The 12333-nt window shown below is 43.2% G+C and overlaps 1 protein-coding gene across 2 annotated transcripts in view; it reads left to right on the top strand.

Moving 5' to 3' along the window:
* The window catches only part of Arid1b (AT-rich interaction domain 1B), a 318541-nt gene that overhangs the window by 121164 nt on the left and 185044 nt on the right, over positions 1-12333 (top strand). The window lies entirely within an intron of this gene.

Below are 12333 nucleotides of genomic sequence, written 5' to 3'. Positions count from 1 at the left end.
AGAGCCGTGATTTTAACTTGAACTGTAACCTTGTTTGCACTAAGTAAAAGTCATTATGTCCTTTATAAATATTGGGGAAGGCGCATTGGTAATGGATGTAGACCTTGACTGACTGTGCATGCCTTGCTCATGCAGGTTGGCTGGGTACCCATGAAGAAGGCAGCATGGGATGGGTAGGGGACACACACTGCTCTGTGTAGGTGTTGTTTCTGTGAGGTGAGCCTGCGAGCCACACAGAAAAGTCTCTTGTTGTTAAGCGGCATGGGACCATGTGTTGCTTAGCTCCTGTTGTTTTGAAGGAATGAGAGAGGCGGTGGGTTCCGTGTTCGTGTTAGAAGCTTTTCAATGCAGTTACAGTGTGGTGAGTGTGTCGAATGTGGATGACATGCACCTGTTACAGATGCAGCATCGGCCAAGGGTGTGGAATTGAAGTTGAGTCGCAGGAGGAGGGTCTCCAGTGGGCCCCACACGCTTGATTTTGTAGGTGTTCTTGACCGCTGTGAAGCAGGTTGGAGAACGTACCATGATCAGGTACCAGCTTTCTGCATGGCCAGACGAACAGTGTGCATTGCTTTCTTCATAGCTGTTTACAAGCTTGACCATCACTAACACACACTTGTCATACGCATTCCAGTGGCGGTTTATACTCAGCTAATTCTGTGACACAATTGGGGATTTTTCCTAAAATCCTCCTATCTATACATCTCTATCATGTAGATATAAAGGCATATAGTCTATTACTTATCACCCTGTAATGTTTACCTTGCCTACTTCAAGAGAGAATTTCAGGTTATTTCCGCATTTCACAGACAGTTTTAACCCATCCGGTTCTTTTTATGGGGCCATTAAAAAAAAAAAAAAAAAAAAAAGTCTACATTGACGTTTTCTTTCTGTTTTTGTTGCTGTTTTGTTTTGAAGCTCACAGAGGCTGATAGACTGGCACTTAAATCACATTTCTGTGATATTTTTTCCTTTTCGTTTGGTTTAAGAGAACAGAGCTTCTAGGTTTTATGGCAAGTCTGTATGCATATGGATTGCACAAGGCTGCTGTGCCTAAGCCATCCAATCTGTTGGGGAAGAAACTAGCTTCATTTAAGTGAACTGCAATGCACTATTTTTCTTCTGCAAGGTTTCACATGCATAAACAATCTCTATATAGAGTTTACAAATATGTTTTTGTTTATATTGCTGTTTTGTAAGTTGTACATAATTAAGGTAATTATGGCTTCAGGGAACACTCGGTATTCTGTTACAGACTCGATGCATGCATTTGTGCAATGTGACTTAGGAGGTTCTGTAACTTCTGGCCTGGCGAGGCTGGAGGTGTAGGACTGTGAAGCTTCTGTTATTTATGCCTGAGTTTGCTGTTGGGCCCCTTGTAGGTTGTCTCTCAGATTATGCCTCCTGATTTAATGTCATCAGCTTAAGATGCCCTAAGACACTATAGTCCCTGGTTTGGGGACTTTATAAGTTTTAATTGAGCTTTTAAAGTATAGCATAGTGATTGTAATGTATGAATTTTAAGTCTGCCTGATATATGTATGTATGTATGTATATGATGTATATGTATGTACATACACATGCCTATATATGCATAACACATACATACATACATACATATATATACACATATGTACATGTGTATTATATATAGTCAAAGCAGATAATGCTTTTTGAGTCTTCCTTTTTTTCCCCCAACTTGGATCTGGAGTCCCAGGAAGTCCTAGATGGCTACCAGTTTTCAGTCTACATTGGAATACCAAAGAAATATCTTCTCACACCAGAGAAGGAATGTCTGAGGAACAGGATAATGAACTCATCAGTGAGATGAGAACAAGCAAGCAAAAGCAAAACCTTCCTTCTCCCATGGTCTTTGATGTTGGCTGCCACCAGAAGGTGTGGCCCAGATCTCAAACGCTCCACATTTGGTTAGGTCTTCCCAGTTCAAATAGTTCAATCCAAAAAAAAAAAAAAAAAAAAAAAAAAAAAAAAAATCCCTCGGATGTGCCCAGATGCTTGGGTTTTAGTTAATTCCAAATAAGTCAGGTTGACAGCCAGCCTTAGCCAGCAGTCTGGGCCTCACTATTTAATGCTTACCAGCCAGGAACTCACGATGTAGAACTGGCAAGCCCTGAACTCACAGAGACCGGCCTGCTTGTGTATGCCTGTGGCACACTACAGTTAAGGTGTGTACCACCACTTTAGCAGAGGTAGTTATTTCCTTTTGTTTGTTTGTTTGTTTTGCTTTTTCACGATAGGGTTTCTCCGTGTAGCCCTGGCTGTCCTGGAACTCACTCTGTAGACCAGGCTGATCTTGAACTCAGAGATCAGATCCACTTGCTTTTGCCTCCCGAGTGCTGGGATTGAAGGTATGGTACTTATTTCTTAGTTTTGTTTGCACATGATGAGATAGAGGCCATGTTTTCTATGACCTCATTTTCCCTTTAGCATTGTTAGACAATTAACCGGCTTTGTACAAGGAGGCCAGACAGCACCCTGTCCTTCCGCTGCATCTTTAATTGAATCCTGAGGCTGCCTTCTCTCTGGGCTTGCCTGTCTGCCTATCTGTCCATGTGGGTTAGAGGGCTCCCTATGCTTGTCAGTTGCAGATGCTCGTAGGTTTTCTAACTGGCTCAGCCAGAGCCTCACGTTACCCCAGAATGGAAAGAGCTGATAAATTCATACTTATTCTCGTGTCTTGGGCCGTGACCAGTAATATTTACTTTCTACTTAATGGGCTAACACTAAGCTCAGAACAAATCTCTCTCTCCACTTATTTCTGTAGCTCTTAATCATCCAGGGTTCTCCTCGCTGACATACTGGGTTTATAAATCTTGGCATTTCCATTATTGATAGGTCTTGACATATAGCATGTAATATAAAGATTAACCTGTAGCACTCCCTCCCATTAGAACAGCATCACTTATCATTTGAGTATATTTTGTAGTTTTCTTTGCTTCTGATATCGACAGTGAATGAACCAAGCATACGAGGAAAGACACAGTGGAAGGTTGATGATAACAAACCCTGTAATTTACATACAAACCCTTTATTTCACAAACCTTGGATGTATCTCAGTTGGAAGTCTTAGTAACTCCTACAGTGTAATCGATGGAGTGCACTAGCTACTGGGTGTCTTGTCTGGTGATGCCTCTTGGGACACTTGCTGGTGCCTCCATGACAGCTCTTTTTATAATTGTCCTGACTCCTTTGGTTTAGACTGAACTATTTTCATGGTATTTAGTGTCTTATTTAGCAACTATTTCACTAAATTATATATGTAAAAAGTTTTTAAAAACATAACCCTGGTTTCAAACTGTTCATTTAATCACTTGGCATTGAATCGGTTTCAGGAAAGCTCGTGTCCTCTCTAGGCTGATGATACCCAATGATAGCTACATTGGCCAAAACCTTGTCAATCTTAAAACTTTTGCTTTTTTTTAAATGACAGTTTGCTTTTAACTTCGGCTCCTTGAGTTTCAAGGTAAGAAGTGGACAGTTTGGATCACTAAGCAAATGGTAGGATGAAATCTTTCTTTCACTGGTAATACATGTTTTTTGTTTGTTAAAAAAAATACTGTCAGAAACACTAATCATTGTAATTTTAGTCAATATAGTACGTCACATATATTCTTAGTAACGTAGTAATGAATATATAGAAGGGAGTAATCAAAAGATGGAGGTTTTCTTTTCCCATCAACAAACTGGTATGTTTCTTCCCGGCAGGCAAAAAGCCATTTCTATGCCCCGGTTTGGAAAGAATCCCTCTGTTGTGCTTTGTCCCGGAAGCCCACAGGTTTGCGCTGTAGATGGGGGTCCTGATTCTGTTTCCCCAAGGTCAGCATGGGTGTCCTGTTCTGATAGTACTGAGGAAGGACTGCAGTGGAACAGGGAGGTCCATCTCGTTGTTAAAACCCTATTTCTGACTCCATTTCCCTCAGGCAGGAGAAGCTGGAGAGATCGACATGCAAACGGTTGGCTTTTTTTTTTTTTTTTTTGGAGTCATCCAAATAGCGCATATGTCCGTCCCTCTGGTTGAATTGTCACTTTTGAAAGGGAGGGGTACTCAGTGCTGGTGGTTCTTAGAAGAGGAGGGTGTTAAACAGGATATTAGATGCCTGTTACTGTAACTATATACATTTTTAATGAAATAGTGTCTCCCTTTTAAGGAAAGAGTCTTGGTTCTCCTATGTTTGTTTAGTCTTTAATAACATTAGTTAGGGTAAAGGGTCGTGCATTAACACTGACGTCATACTAATGGTGCATTGAAGATCTGGATTTGGTAACTTGGTCCCTTTGAGTGACAGAGACAAGTGCAGGAGGCGGAAGAGGCAGCTTCATAGCTGGGCTCGGACTTCCCTGTTCTCAGCCCAGCCTCCTGTTGGCAGGCCTCTGCAAACCTGAAGTCTGCCAGACTAATGGCTGTCGGATGAACTCTTTGGAAAATTTTGTGTTTGTAGCCTGAACTTGATTTAAGTGGTTGTCATGAAAAGGTTAAGAGTGTAGCTGTCTGCTAGTGATTGATCCTTCTCAAATCATTGTAAATGCTTAAAAAATTATAAGTTAATGAAAGAGAAATCTCACTTGCCTTCATGCAGCTCTGAGAGTTCAGATGTGGAGACTGTCCTGGTGCAGCTGTTTGTTTCCTGTTCCCAAGTGTCAGCAGCCTTTGGGTTGCAGTACTCTGGAGGAAGGACCTTACAAGGGAGGTGCCCTGGGCAGGTGGGGGCCTCTTGGGGCATGGGAAGGCCTCCTGAGCAGTTAGGGGCTCCCTGAGGCAGGCAGGAGCCCTTTGTGTAGGAAGGGGGTCTCCTAGGCAGTGTTCTCTGCCATTACAGCTTTGGCAGAAATTTGTCATCACTTGCCCAGTTACAAACTGAAGGTACAAACATAATTTTGATGTCCCAGGAAATTGTAAAAGGAACACACAATACTTAGATGTTTTTCGTATTGTTTATGTTGGTCTAGAACTTAACTCTAGTTGTTTCTCGATGGGAAGAGCATGTGAGGGTCCTACTTAGAGAAAGACTGGCAAATGTTTCTTTGTGAAGTGGATTTTTGACGATGGAATGTTTTCCTGAGAGGCTGGGTGTGTGCCACGACCTTTCCCCAGAAGAGCAAGCAAGCAGGAAGAGATGTCCTGCAACCGTATTTCCTGGGGATTTCCATGGCTTGGCAGGCATTTTAGAAAAAGAAGACAGACTAGAGCAAGGTGTGAAGGCCCGTGCTTAGCTTCTTTCTTCCAAAACAGTATTCCATTTAAATATTTATTCTGTAAATGAAAATTCAATAAAACCTGAACAGTTTGGACTTCTTCCAGGAAAGGAAAAGCCTAAATATAATGGAAAGCTTGAATAAATGAATATTTTAGAAGAACTGTAGCCTGCTTTTAAAGCACTCAAATGTTTGTGCACAGGGTTTCCTAATTGACATCTTCAATCCTGGTAAAACAAATGGTTATTTCTTTAACTTTAATTTTATTTACTTAGTTAGTTTGGGATTGAACTCAGAGCCTTTTGCCTGCTCGGCTGGCTCTCTGTCACCAAGCTGTACCCATCACCTAAAGTGAGGAGTTTTAAACACAAGGTGGTCACGACATTTACTTAGGGACAGTGCATTAATGTTCAAAAGTTTGTTTCCGTTTTAAAAGCAGATTTTTAACTAAATTTGCCATCTGTGAACTTTCTCGTCTCACACCCTGGAGAGTTCCTTTTAGCATGTGGGGGAGATGGATTTCAACCCATTTTGTAGGACTGTCAGTTAGTTCTTAAAAAGTTAATGGAGGATTGTTAAGGAGTTCTGTAAAAATAGACAGTGGCAAAATCAGAGCCTAAGAAGGGCCGGAACAGAACTGATTTGCAGGATATTGGCTGTGATAATAGAAGGATAACGGTGATCTGTAGTTGATAAATGAGGTTCATTAAGTAAGGCATGATAAATGTACACACTCCTGGCTAAGACCCAGCATATAACTCTCAGATGACCTGGGTGGGACCATGGAGTAGGTCTTTGGGGCATGACCTGACTTTCCAGGCTACAGGCATGTGCCTTGTTCACCCCAGACATCCCCGAGCCACCTTGCCTGTTGTCTGCTTCTCTGGCCAGTAGGTGGGACCTAGGGGGCAGGGACATTGAGCCTGCAGGTGTGATGGAACCTCTGTGTTTCCGAGCATGCTCCTAGAGCCCGGGCATGGGCAGGTGTGCAGAGTCTCGGGATCCGTGACAGTGGGCACTCCATTACTCCATTCTCGGGGCTCCTCACAGTCTCCTGCTGTTGGGGCTTTGGCCACAGTGCCCACAGGGTGAGCACTGCCTCTCTCTTCCCGTGATCTCTCCCTGGGCTCTGCCTCCAGGCCAGGTAGGCCTTTGGCCACTGGGAGGCAGCAAGAGTGCTTTGTTTGCTGCAGGCTATTCTACCTTGCCCTGGAATGGCTTTTAATTTATAGATTTCCACTTTGCAGGTGACGGGAAGGCACATGTCTGTTTCCTCTGACAAGGGACATGTGACCAGCAGGCACTCACAGTAGCGTTTGTGGACTCGTTACTTTTATGTTTCTTTGGGCCTAGAAGTAACTATTTTTGATATTAACTGTCAGTTTAAGAGTTTGAATAATACATGTATAAAAGGTTGCCATGAGCCAAAATTTTCTATTCTTCTGCCACAATGGAGGACTTTAGAGGCCATGGAGCTCTCTCTCTCTCTCTCTCTCTCTCTCTCTCTCTCTCCCTCCCTCCCTCCCTCTCCCTCTCCCTCCCTCTCTCCCCTGTGCATCTTTTTCTTTTGCCTTCTCCAAATTGTTGTAAAATAAATGAATGGTCTTGTTTTCCTTTGTTTGGGTCAAGAAATTTTAGCTGAAAATTGTTACTGTGTGAAAGAAGATTATTGACTCAACAAGCCTTCAATTTTCCATGAATAACACGCCCACCCCTAGCTTCAGGAGCACGCCGCGCATGCATTCTATTTTAAAATACAGACTGTAATTTAAAACAGGCAGTTGGATGCCCCACTGAACTTTGTTTAAGCCTGGAATAAGAGAGAGAGAAAAGCTTTAAGCCACAAAAAGTGGCTAAGCTTCCTCAGCTGCTGTTCTTCATAATGTAGTGATTCTGTTAAAAAGCAAAGCTTGCAGGTACTGGCGTCAGGCCACGCCACGGGCCCGCGTTTTGCCCAACTTGAGGCTGCGGTGTGTACATCTTTTCGTTGTTTCGTCATCAGTCTATCCTGTGAACCCTTCTAAAGCACTCAGGAGTGTCCATTGGCACCAGTCAGGGTGTTCGTGTTTGCACATACTGTTCAAGTTCACTTCGTGTGTGCGTGTTATTTCTGATTTTATAATTTGGCATTCATTTACTACAACATAGCTAATATTGTGTTGGTATTATATAATAATGGTTTTTAAATTCTTTGATCATTAAACTGGAAAGATACAAATATTCGGCCCTGTACTGTTTACTCTCTGAGGTTTGAGTATTTAGAAGTCGTGAACATCGTTCACCTGTTTCCTCTTTACAAGAATGACCAGCTTGTCATGACTCGTATGGAAGGCACGTGGTCTGACCAGGGCCTGCTTGTGCCAGTATTGAATGGCAGCTCAGCTCTGGTCTCGAGTAACTTCTGCCAACTCAGCAGGATCTGTTTCTCTCTCTGAAAACTGTGATAGACCAGGTTACCACAGAGCATCCTGAAGCACCTTCGCGTCTATTATCGGCCTTTTTCTGTTAGTGTTTAGGGGAAAGAGATAAAAATGAGTTCTCCCCTCTCCTTCCAGGCCTCTGCTGTGGCTCCTGGTGACCAGCCTGCCATCTTGGTGCCATTTAATTTGGGGGGTGAGGGGCATGATTTATTTAGGGATTTTGGCCACCAAACAGCCAGAGATTTATTTTGGCCTCTTACTACAACAGGCATCTACCAATTCTAGACCGCCCACCTTGTGCCATCAGTGTGGGAGACTTGTGCTTGAGAACAGGGAAACCTTACCTTGCTGCCTGCAAGGGAAGGTAGAGGAAGGCTGCAGGGTTCACCCAAGCATGTGAAGGCTGCCAGTGCCAAAGGAGAGCCAGTGGATAGCTTTGTGAACCAAGGCTGTGACGCTGTACTTGGCTTGAATTTCCTGCCAGGGGCCTCTCTGGACTCGCCTTTGGTTTCTGACGTTGCCAGGTTTATTGTATGATCCATTTAACACTTTTTGACTCCTGTTTTCAAAAGTCTTATATAGAAAGTGCAAGTTTCAGTCAACGAATAGTGGAAACTTCCAGGAAAAGAAGACTCAGTGCCCCAGAAAGTTCCTTTGACAGAATGCAGAAATGTAGGGACACGTCCCAACAGCCATCCCCATTTTTCTATGGTTGGAAAATGTAGCGCTTTCCACATACCTAGGTAAGTAAATTGTAAGGTGCCTTTTATTTTGCAAGGCCTTCACTCTCTTTTTGGGGGGGGGGTTGTGGTATGTTTTGGGGGATCAAGGTCTTTGATACTGAAAGGGTCACAACTATAACTTGAATTTTATGAATTCATGGAGGTGATACAGAGAATATTGGGAGAGATTTTGTATAAGCAACTCAGTAGACCATAATGGGATATTCTTTACATTGCCTTGGCCGAAGGTAGCAGCTCAGCTAGCTTCAAGAAATAAGCGAGGCTAAGGGCTGGGCAGACAGCAGTTGGTGAAGTACTTGCCATACAGGCATGATAACCAAAGTTTGATCCCTAGCATTTGTGTACAAAAGCCAGGCGCATCCCTGTAACCCCAGTGCCAGGGAGGCAGAGATAGGCCTGTTGACCAGCTGGGCTAGTTCAACTGAACCAGGTCTGGATTCAGTAAATTGTGGTAAGAAGTAGAACATGATTGAGGATACCTGACACCAACATCTGGCTTCTACATGCGTGTACACCCTCACGTGTCCATATAGACACTAATTCATGCACATATGTATATACGGACACACGCACACAGAAAAAATAAGTGAAGCTGTCAGTTATTCATTCATTTTGGCTTCCTGGGTTGTCTCATTGACTTTGCTTTTAGGATAATGTAGTGTAGTATCACTAAGAAATGTGGTCATGTATTTCTTTCTCAAGCAGACATAGATTTGTATTGCTTTATTTGATGTACTTGTGATTGATTTTTGCCTATTTTGGAGGAGTTTTTCTTAATTTAATTTGTTTCAGTTTCCCCTTCCCAGACCCAAGTCCTGCAAAGGACTTGGTGCCTGAAGAGTCCCTTGTTAACTCTGCAGGGTGTCGTTCATTAGCTCCATGGCGAGCATTTTCTCACCTGAGGGATGCAAGGTCCTAGGTTAGCTCTGCAGCCAGCCCTCCACTGGGCTCTTCTGTATTACACCCTTTTCTCCCTGTGTAAAAAGGGTGTTCTTTCTTTAGAGATGTAGAGTTTGGATTTTAGTAGTGCTTATTTAAATGCTGTCTTATGAGCTAAAGCTTGAACATATTATAGTCTCCAAAGACAATTGAACAAGACAGGATTAATATTAACCAGTTTACATGTGTGCATTTTGTGTTTTTAATTTGATTCAGGTTTTGACTGTTTTGAGCTCAGATTCCCAGATGTGGAAATAGAAAGTTGCCAGTGGTTGGATCCTGTGCATTGGAGTCACTTCTGCCCAGCAGCCCCTCCAAGCGCCATGACTGACCATGTGGTGTCCTGCCAACTGTCACACTCAAAATGGGGCCACCCCCTTTGGAGTACAACTCTTTTGCCCAAATATTTTCTTAGTTACTTCACTTAGGCTTTTCTTAGCATCCCTAAATGTTGACATCTTCAATAAGGGCACAGGCTCTCTCTCTGAAAATTAAATTACATCTAACAATCAGTTACTGATTGCCTCTTATGCCTAAATGGCTGTATTAGATGTAAGAATAGTAAAACAAACGAATGAAAGATTTAATTTTTTCATTAGTTTTGATGAGAGCTGTTAGTATTTTATTTTGAGACAATGTCACACTGTGTAGTCCAGGCCCACTTGTAGCTACGACAGTCCCCTGCCTCAACTTCTCTACCGTTAAGAGTCCAGGCACATGGCACATGCCCTGTGTAATACCTGCGTATTGGAACACCTCCCACTGTGAGGAGAATTCAGCAGGGTTGCCTCTCCTGAGAACTCCTGCTATTTGATAGTCTCTATACTATTTTCTCATCGCATCTTCTTACCCATCTCTATGGAGTTCTAGGACTCTCCTTTAGCCCATGTGGTTTTACAAAAGTGGTTGCTGTTTTATAGAAGTCTTGGCAGTAGTAGTAAGTGGTGACTGCCGCAACATTTGTCTGCAGCCTTGCAGGCGGTCTAGACAGCTGTGCAGGCCACTCCTCTGCCCTGTGCCTGGTGCAGGGAGAATACCACACGTGCCTGGTGCGTAGGGGGTGAAGTAGCACCTACACAGCGTTCTGGACTGGCTTCCTGCAGATTTTCTTATTTTTACTATTTGGTTGGCTTTTTGAGGATAAAGACAAGCTATTAAATTCCTCTCCAACTCTGATGCATTCCGGTCAATTTTTAAGTGTATGTCCAAGCTGGTCTTAGAGATGCTTCCTAGAGTTCCAGCTACTGTGGTTTCTACAGTGGAAGGATTGTTTCAGCCCAGGGGTTCAAAGCCAACTTGACCAAAACACAGTTTTGGTTGACAGAATGTATGTACAGGTCCTGACAGTGAGGTTTATGGCCCAGAAACTTAATCTTCATCATCTGTATGTATGTGTGAAATAACACATATAAACCCTGGCTGAATACATGGCAATAACTCACTCTCACTGAGTTTCCAGAGCCTGGGGTTGGTAGCTGTAGCTCTTTCCTGGGAGCAGGGGCTTCTGTGAAGAAGGCACTAGAAGGAGCATTGGGGAGCACTGTGGAGCACTAGGAGGAGCACTGGGGAGCACTGTGGTGAGCCTGTGACTGCAGTATAACCCAGTGTTAAGACACTCTGCATAGTCCTGTGAATTCTGCTGCAACTCTTCATTCAAGTTTTTCTTCATGCAGAGGAAAACAAAGACGAGAAAAATATTACTGGAGATTTTAGGATAAAATGACATTTCCTGGAAATTTGGACTCTTTTTAAACCCCCAAAGCCATGGTGTGTGGGGACCACTGGTAAAGAGGCAGAATCCGTTAGGGTTCATGCCATGAAACCTAGGATTAAGGAACTGCAGCTATAGACAGTTGGAACCCACTGCTCAGCCGTGCGGCCCAGCATGGTAGTCGGAGTGGGGACTGCAGCTGCGACTAGAACTCACCCTTCCCACGTGATTTCTACCTGTGGTGTCAGCAGTGAATATACGGTAACCACCTAAAAGAAGCAGAAGTAGCCGGTAGAGAACGCCGCGGCTTGCAGTGTGCTGTGCCTTCAGTAAAGGGCCTAGATGACTCAGCAGAGGGTTTAGATTTCAGTAGCTGATGCGTGTTCCCATAGCGGCTGTCAGGTCAGAGGTGATGGATGGCAGGCCTCTAGGGTCAGCTGAGATGGGGAGCCAGTCCCTAGCACTGTGTACTTTTAACTTAGGTACCCAGTGATAATCCTTAACTTAAAATGTTTTGTGGAGCCAGGTGTGCTAGCAAAAGACCGTAATCCCAGCGCTTGAGAGGTACAGCTGGGGTTAGGACTTCAGAGCCACGAGTTCAAAGCCAGTCCAGTCTGTATAGAACCCCACCTCAAAAAAAAAAAAAAAAAAAAAAAAAAAAAAAGAAATTATAATAAGTCTGAATATATGTATGTGTGTGTGTGCATGCGCCTGTTCACATGTGTATGTTTATATACATGTATGGGTGAGGGGGTGTCAATTAATAACTTATTAAATAGTAACCACACTTGGTCTCTGCCCTTCCTTCCGTCCCAGTTGTTGAAATGGTGTTAAATAAAGACATTGCTTTGGGGTGTTCACGTGACTCACACCTTGGGATTTCTCCTCCTGGTTCTCAGTGTTGTCAGGTCAGTTTTAGTTATGGGTGCTTAACCCCAAGACCTCCGAGAAAATTCTTGGAGAAATTACGGAGGAAATGAATTTAGGCAAATACATTTCACCTCTTCTCTGTTATTTTAAGCAGCCCCCTATGGTGTCCTTGGTGTCATGGTCAGCTCATCTCTACTTTCAGTTAAATATAAACATCTAACGTTCATTTAAATATAAATTACCTAACGTTCATTGTAACAGTAGGATCTGTAAAGTACAGTGAATACATTTCACCCTCCAAATTATGCTAATCTCATACAAAGGGCAAACCAGGAGCTCTAACTTCATAATCAAAGTTTGGAATCACTTTCCTTACAGAAGTTTATAAAGGTGCATAAATTATACTGGGTGGAGAATTTTTCTTGCAACTGTCCAT

This window comes from Phodopus roborovskii, unplaced genomic scaffold, assembly GCF_943737965.1.
Source record: "Phodopus roborovskii unplaced genomic scaffold, PHOROB, whole genome shotgun sequence".
Lineage (NCBI taxonomy): Eukaryota > Metazoa > Chordata > Mammalia > Rodentia > Cricetidae > Phodopus > Phodopus roborovskii.
Note: the sequence above shows the minus strand (reverse complement) of the source record. Positions and strands in the feature narration are given on the sequence as shown.